We start from the raw sequence: 7,354 nt of genomic DNA on the forward strand, positions 1-7,354 counted from the left end.
GTTTAGCTATTGAGAATTGTGCTGCTGTATACATTGATGAGGCTGTGTCCCTATAGCATGCTGTTTTTAAGTCTTTGGGGTATAAACCAAGGAGAGAGATGTGATGAATTTATTGATTTTCATACTTTCCCAGATTTCCAAGGAATGAATTAGTGTCAACATACTTTATACACAACCAGAGATACAAAAAATTGTGCTGTATACATGTAATAAGAATTGCAATGTGTTGTGCTATCATTTTTTTTAATTAATTAAAAAAAGAAATCTCAAGGCATGAAAAAACATCAAAAATCTTAAATGTATGTTCCAAAGGAAATAAACCAATCTGAAAAGCCTGTATAATATATTTTTCCAAGATGTAACATTATGGAAAAGGCAAACTATGGGGAAAATAAGATCAGTTATTACCAAGGTTAAATGGAAGGGAGGGACAACTAGGCAGGGCATAGAAAATCTTGAGGGCAATGAAATTACACTCTATCATACTATAATGGTGGATAGAAGTCATTACATATCTGTCCCTACCCATGGAATATACAACATCAAAAGTGAATAATAATGTAAACTGTGCACTTTGGCTGCTACTGGTGCACCAAAAATAAAGGGATATCAGATTGACAGGTGAGACCTGCCCTGGTTGATCAGGCTACCCACTGAAGACTTCCATTGTAATCATCTACACTGGTGTGTTTCCAATACTCTTTTTTTCTATTTCCTTTCATATACAACATCTAAATTTCCTCTCCTTTTCACATTTCTTTACATCATTCTTATCTAAGTTAATCCACAGACCAGTGCCAGTCCATGGATTGCTTGTTACTAGTCCTCCCAAGGTAAGCACAGAAAGTGACAAGAAGCATTCTAAATTTGAAGGACAATTTCACACTGTCATGGCATTAATGCAGATTTTTACTGGATCTTCGAAAGTAGTTCTAGATGACAATTTGAAAATTAAAAGCATAAATAAATAACTTTGTCTTTCACCCAGATAACTTAGGGAAAACTGTACCAGGGAAGTTTGATAAACATGTGACTTATGAACTTCCAAACCAAATCTTAGGAATTGGCACAAGTTCTGGGCATCCAGGTTTAGAGAGAAGTAGTTGGAGATACATATATCAGGCAAGAGTTGTATGACACAAAGGAAGGTATTAGCATAATTGCAGCCATCTTCCTTTCCCCACCCCCACTTTATGAATATTGTTTTTATTCCCAAGAAATAGAAACTAACCTGAGATAAAACCTACCAGCCTGGAGACCTGCAGGTGTCTCCTAGTCCTCTCATTGAGAGATAGGAGACAACTTATGGGCCTCTGAGATAGGGACTTACTGGTTTCCCTGCTCTCTCCTTGAGAAGATAAAGGGACATGCCAGTTTCCCTGTTGCCTCTCTGAGAGATAGGAAAACTGCCTGCCTCGGTTCCCAAGCAACAAACTTGCCTTATACAAGTGTGCCTTTTTCCCTGCATCCTCGCCAACACTTATTATTGTTTGTATGCATAAGAGCTGCCATTCCAACTGGAGTGAGGTGAAATCTTAGAGTGGTTTTGATCTGCATTTCTCTAATTGCAAGTGATGATAAACATTTTTTCATATATTTGTTGAATGATTGTACATCATCTTCTGAGAAAGTGTCTCTTCAGGTCCTTGGCCCATTTATTTATTGAGTTGTTTTTTTTTTTGTTTTGTTTTGTTTTGTTTTTGGTGTTTAGCTTTTTGAGTTCTTTATATACCCTAGAGATTAGTGCTCTATCTGATGTGTGAGGGGTAAAAATTTGCTCCCAAGATGTAGGTTTTCTAGTCACCTCACAGATTGTTTCTTTTGCTGAGAAAAAACTTAAGTTTCCATCCCATTTATTAATTCTTGGTTTTAATTCTTGTGCCACGGGAGTCTTATTAAGGAAGTTGAGGCCTAATCCCACATGATGGAGATTAGATCCTACTTTTTCTTCTACTAGATGCAGGGTCTCTGGTTGTATTCCTAAGTCCTTGATCTATTTTGAGTTGAGATTTGTGGATGGTGAGAGATAGGGGTTTTGTTGCATATGGATTTCCAGTTTTCCCAGCACCATTTGTTGAAGAGGCTCTTTTCTCCAATGCATGTTCTTGGTTCCTTTGTCTAATATAAGATAATTGTAATTTTGTGGGTTAGTCTCTGTGTCCTCTATTCTGTACCATTGGTCTACCAGTCTATTTTGGTGCCAATACCATTGCTGTTTTTGTTACTGTTGCTCTGTAGTATAGTTTAAGGTCTGATATAGTGATGCCACCTGCTTCACTCTTCCTGCTAGGGATTTCTTTAGCTATTCTGGATCTCTTATTTTCCCAGATGAATTTCATGATTGCTTTTTCTATTTATACGAGGAGTGTCACTGGAATTTTGATCGAAATTACATTAAATCTGTATAGTGTTTTTGGAAGTATGGTCATTTTGATAATATTAATTCTGCCTATCCAAGAGCAAGGTAGATCTTTCCAACTTCTAAGGTCTTCTTTTATTTCTTTCTTTAGGGTTCTGACATTTTCATTATATAGATAGATCTTTCACATCTTTTGTTAAGTTGATTCCCAAGTTTTTGGGGTTTTGTTTGTTTGTTTGTTTGTTTGTTTGTTTGAGGCTATGGAGAATGGGGTAGTTTTCCTCATTTCCCCTTCTGAAGATGTGTCACTGATATCCAGAAATGTCTTTGATTTATGGGTGTTGACTTTATATGCTGCTACTTTTCTGAATTCATTTACTAGTTCTAGAAGTTTTCTGGTGGAAATTTTAGGGTCTTCCAGGTATAGAATCAATCATCAGCAAATAGTATCAATTTGAGTTCTTCTTTTCCTATGTGTATCCCTTTAATTTCTTTCATCTGTCTAATTGCTCTGGCCAGTGTTTCAAGAACTATGTTAAATAGAAGTGGTGAAAGAGGGCATTCTTGCCTTGCTCCAGTTTTCAGAGGGAATGCCTTCTATTTTTCTCCATTTAGAATGAGGTTGGCCTGGTGCTTAGCATAGACAGCCTTTATGATGTTGAGACATATTCCTGTTATCCCTAGATTTTCTAGGGTTTTGAACATAAAAGGATGCTGTATTTTGTCAAATGCTTTTTTGTGTGTCTCTTGAGATGATCATATGATTCTTATCTTTAAGTCTATTGATGTGATGAATTACATTTATTGATTTTCATATGTTGAGCCAACCTTGCATCCCTGGGATGAATTCCACTTGATCATGGTACACAATCTTTTTGATAAATTTTTGTATCTGATGTGACAGAATTTTATTGAGAATTTTGCATCTATGTTTATTAGAGATATTGATCTGAAGTTTTCTTTTTTTGATATGTCTTTGCTTGGTTTTCGAATCAGAGTGATATTAGCTTCATAGAATGAGTTTGGAAGTGCTGCCTCTTTTTCTATTTCCTGAAATAAATTGGAGAGTATTGGTTTTAGTTCTTCTTTAAAGGTCTTGTAGATCTTGGCGTGTATCCACCCAGTCCTGGGCTTTTCTCGGTTGGTAGACTTTTGATGGTGTCTGATATTTTGTCACTTGAAATTGATCTTTTTAAATTATGTATATCATCCTGATTCAATTTTGGCAAAATATATGACTCTAGAAATTTGTCAATGCCATCAATATTTTCTATTTATTGGAGTACAAGTTTTCAAAATAATTTCTAATTATCTTGTGTATTTCTGTAGTGTCTGTTGTGATATTTCCTTTTTCATCACATATGTTAGTGATTTGAGTTTCTTTCTCCTTCTCCTCATTAGCAAGGCTAATGGTTTATCAATTTTATTTTTTAAAAGAATCAACTTTTTGTTTTGTCTATGTTTTAAATTATTTCTTTTGTTTCAAATTCATTGATTTCAGCTCTGATTTTAATTATTTCCTGTCTTCTGCTGCTTTTGGTATTGGTTTGTTCTTCTTTTTCTAGGGCTTTGAGATGTAGTGTTATGTCATTTATTTGTTGACTTTTTCTTCTTTTAAGGAATGGACTCTATGCAATGAGCTTTCCTCTTGGAACTACTTTCATAGTGTCCCAGAGATTTTGATATATTGTATCTGTGTTCTCATTCACCTCTAAAATTTTTTTAATTTCCTCCTTGATGTCTTCTGTAACCCACTGTTCATTCAGTAGCATATTAGTTTCCAGGTGTTGTAGTGGATTTTGGTTCTTATTTTATCTTTGATTTCTTATTTCATTCCATTATGATCTGATAGAATCAGGGTAGTATCTCTACTTTTTTATATTTGCTAAGAGTTGCTTTGTGGCATGCTATATTGTCTATTTTAGAGAAGGACCCATGTGCTGCTGAGAAGAAAGTATATTCTCTCATTGAAGGATGGAATATTCCATATATGTCAGTTAAGTCTAAGTTATTGATTGTATTATTGAGTTCTATAGTTTCTTTGTTCAGCTTTTGTTTGGAAAATTTAACAAGTGATGAAATAGGCATGTTAAAGTCACCCAAAATTATTGGGTTGTGGTCTATTTGACTCTTTAACTTGAGAAGAGAAAAATGATGGTTAGATGCCATGAAGTAGGTGGCAATGCCTTCACCGTATGTGTGTTGTCAGGCCCAAGGCCCTCTTCCATCCTTGTCTAGGAGAGTGCTAACCTTCTTTTCTTTCATACAACACAAGTACTCAGTAATTTTTAAATGAGTGAATGAACAGAATAAGCTCAAAACATAGAAAAGGAGGTTGAACATCTAAGATGCACCAAACTACAAAAGTAATCATACCAGGTTTTATTCAATACTGCTGAACTTATCCATATGAGCTTCTTTCTAGGAACATAAAAATGAATCAAACCAGTCAATGAAACTCACACCCTGTAAATTCACTTAGAAATCAGAAAACCTGATTTGGGATCAGGATGAGGGGTAAGAAGTACTCAGAGTACCCTTTGTCTCTGATATTTTTTCCTATTCAACATGCTTTCTGAACATTGTGAGAATATATAAAATTTCAGTAGATCAAAGTTAAGGTTGGTCTGAAAAGCATGATTCTGCTTTTAAATTATTCATTTAAGAAAATATTATGTTTATTTGTCACTTTGCTGGCACTGTGCACACAACACTGACATAGACACTACTCCAGGTTTTTGGTAAATGGCAGTCATCAATGATCAGAAAGTATTTAAAATATTGAAATATAGTCAGTGAAACAAATTGGAGGTTGCTGAATTTTCCCTTTTCCTGCATTTATTCATTCCATCCTAACATTTCCCTGGACCTAGAACTCACCTTACAATTTCTCCCTACACCATGCTTCATAATTAGGAGTCCCACATCAATAATAAAACAATCATTTATTATGAATCATGACTGTGCATTGCATCTTGCTTAAACAATTTATCCTTGGAGTTCCCAAAACTTAATTAGCTCTAAACTGACCATTTGTTCCCTTGCATCCAATTTGTATAGGATGTATCCATTTTCTTTGGCACCCACCAAATAGAATAATTTAAGTTCTGGTATTGTGATGCCTTCTGCTTCACATATCTTGCTATGAATTACTTTGGTTATTCTGGGCCTCTTATTTTTTCTAATGAAATTAATATTGCCTTTTCTAGTTCTATGAAGAATATCAATAAGATTTTAATAGGTATTGCATTAAATGTGTATAGCACTTTTGGTAGTCTGGCCATTTTGACAATATTTATTTTGCCTATTCAAGAACATAGGAGGTCTTTCCATTTTCTAAGGTTTTATTCAATTTATTTATTTAGTGTTCTGTAGTTTTCATTATAGAGGTTTTTCACTTCTTTTGTTAGATTGATTCCCAAGATTTTTGTTTGTTTGAGGCTATTGTGAATGGGATTAGTTTTCCTAATTTTTCTGTATAGGAATGCAATTGATTTATTTGTGTTAATTTTATATCCTGCTACTTTGCCAGATTCGTTTATGAGTTCAAGAAGCATTCTGGAGGAGTTGAGTTTTCTAAATATAGAATCATTTTGTCAGCAAATAGGAACAATTTAAGTTCTTTTCTTATTAAATCCCTTTAATTTCTTTCTTTTGTCTAATTTTTCTGGCTAGGGTTTCAAAGACTATTTTGAATAGAAATGATGAAAGAGGACATCCCTGTCTTATTCCAGTTTTTATAGCAAATTCTTCCATTTTTTTTTAATTTAGAATGATGTTAGCCTTGTTAGCACATAACCCTTTTATAACATTGATTAATGTTTCTACTATCCCTAGTTTTTCTAGCGTTTGAGCATGAATGGACCTGAATCTTGTCAAATGCTTTTTGCTGCATCTATTGAGATAATCATGTGGTTTTTATGTTCATTTCTCTTGATATGATGAATTACATTTATTGATTTCCACATGTTCAACCAATCTTGCATCTCTGAAATGAACCTCACTTGATCATGAGCACTATCTTTTCAATATGTGTTTGTATACAATTTGCCAGAATTTAATTGGGAATTTTTGCATCTGCGTTTATGAGAGATACTGGTCTGAAAGTTTCTTTCCTTGATGAGCTTCATATCATGAGTTCTTTTTTGAGGGTCTGTCAGAACTTGGCAAAGATTCCATTTGATCCTGAGATTCTTTTGTTGGTAAGCTTTTATTACATCTTCAATTATATTGCTCGAAATTAAACTGATTAAGTTTTCTATGTCTTCCTGGTTTAATTTGGGTATTGTTGATAGATATACGCATGGTAAGATGATCAAATCAAGTTAATTAGCATATCTATCATTATCATTTCCTTGTGGTAAGAATATTTTACACCCATTTAGCTTTTTAAAAATACACATTATTGTTGACTACAGTCTCTATGTTATGCCATACAACACCAGAAATTTAGATTCTGATCTAATCTTTAAACCGAAACTTTGTACCTATAATACTATGATTTTTATTGCTTACTAATATCCACACCCTAAGATAATAGTAAGTCATCTGACATTGATACAGTTTGATGAAAATAAAAGTGTTCACAAACAGGAAAGTTAACGAGTTTTACACAGCTGCAAGGGTCAGTTAAGAACTCACACGATTTTTCAACTACCCAGATGGGGAGATCACCATTACAGGTGAGTAGAAAAACTATGGAGAGTCTGTCATTCTCTGTCTCTAGTCCTGCTAGCCATCAGAGCATATGAGAATGAAAAGAAATTAGAAAGAACATGTCTCTGCCAAGGTCTTCTCTCAAGTAACAGAAAGAAAGAAAAGGGGAATGTTTAGAAGAAAAGTGTGGAAAATAAAACACAAAGAGACATACTATCTTCTAACAAGGACAGGCTGGTTTTGAGTATGACATGGCTTGAAGATAAAGTATTTTCCTAAGAACCAACCAGTAGTAGTACCCAGAGCTCTGTAGGGAGCAAGCATGGAGAGTCACTCAGG

The 7,354-nt window shown here is 34.3% G+C and overlaps 1 non-coding gene across 1 annotated transcript; it reads right to left on the reverse strand.

Annotated features, from left to right (window-relative positions):
• Positions 1-4,505: 4,505 nt before the first annotated feature.
• On the reverse strand, positions 4,506-4,631 carry LOC124108795 (U6atac minor spliceosomal RNA). The gene has a single exon (XR_006856783.1). It is a non-coding gene; the product is annotated as a U6atac minor spliceosomal RNA (small nuclear RNA).
• Between the last annotated feature and the right edge of the window lie 2,723 nt (positions 4,632-7,354).

This window comes from Marmota monax, unplaced genomic scaffold (genome assembly GCF_021218885.2).
Source record: "Marmota monax isolate L192 unplaced genomic scaffold, Marmota_monax_Labrador192_F-V1.1 WCK01_AAM20220418_F8-fsc00045, whole genome shotgun sequence".
In the NCBI taxonomy this organism is placed as follows: Eukaryota; Metazoa; Chordata; class Mammalia; order Rodentia; family Sciuridae; genus Marmota; species Marmota monax.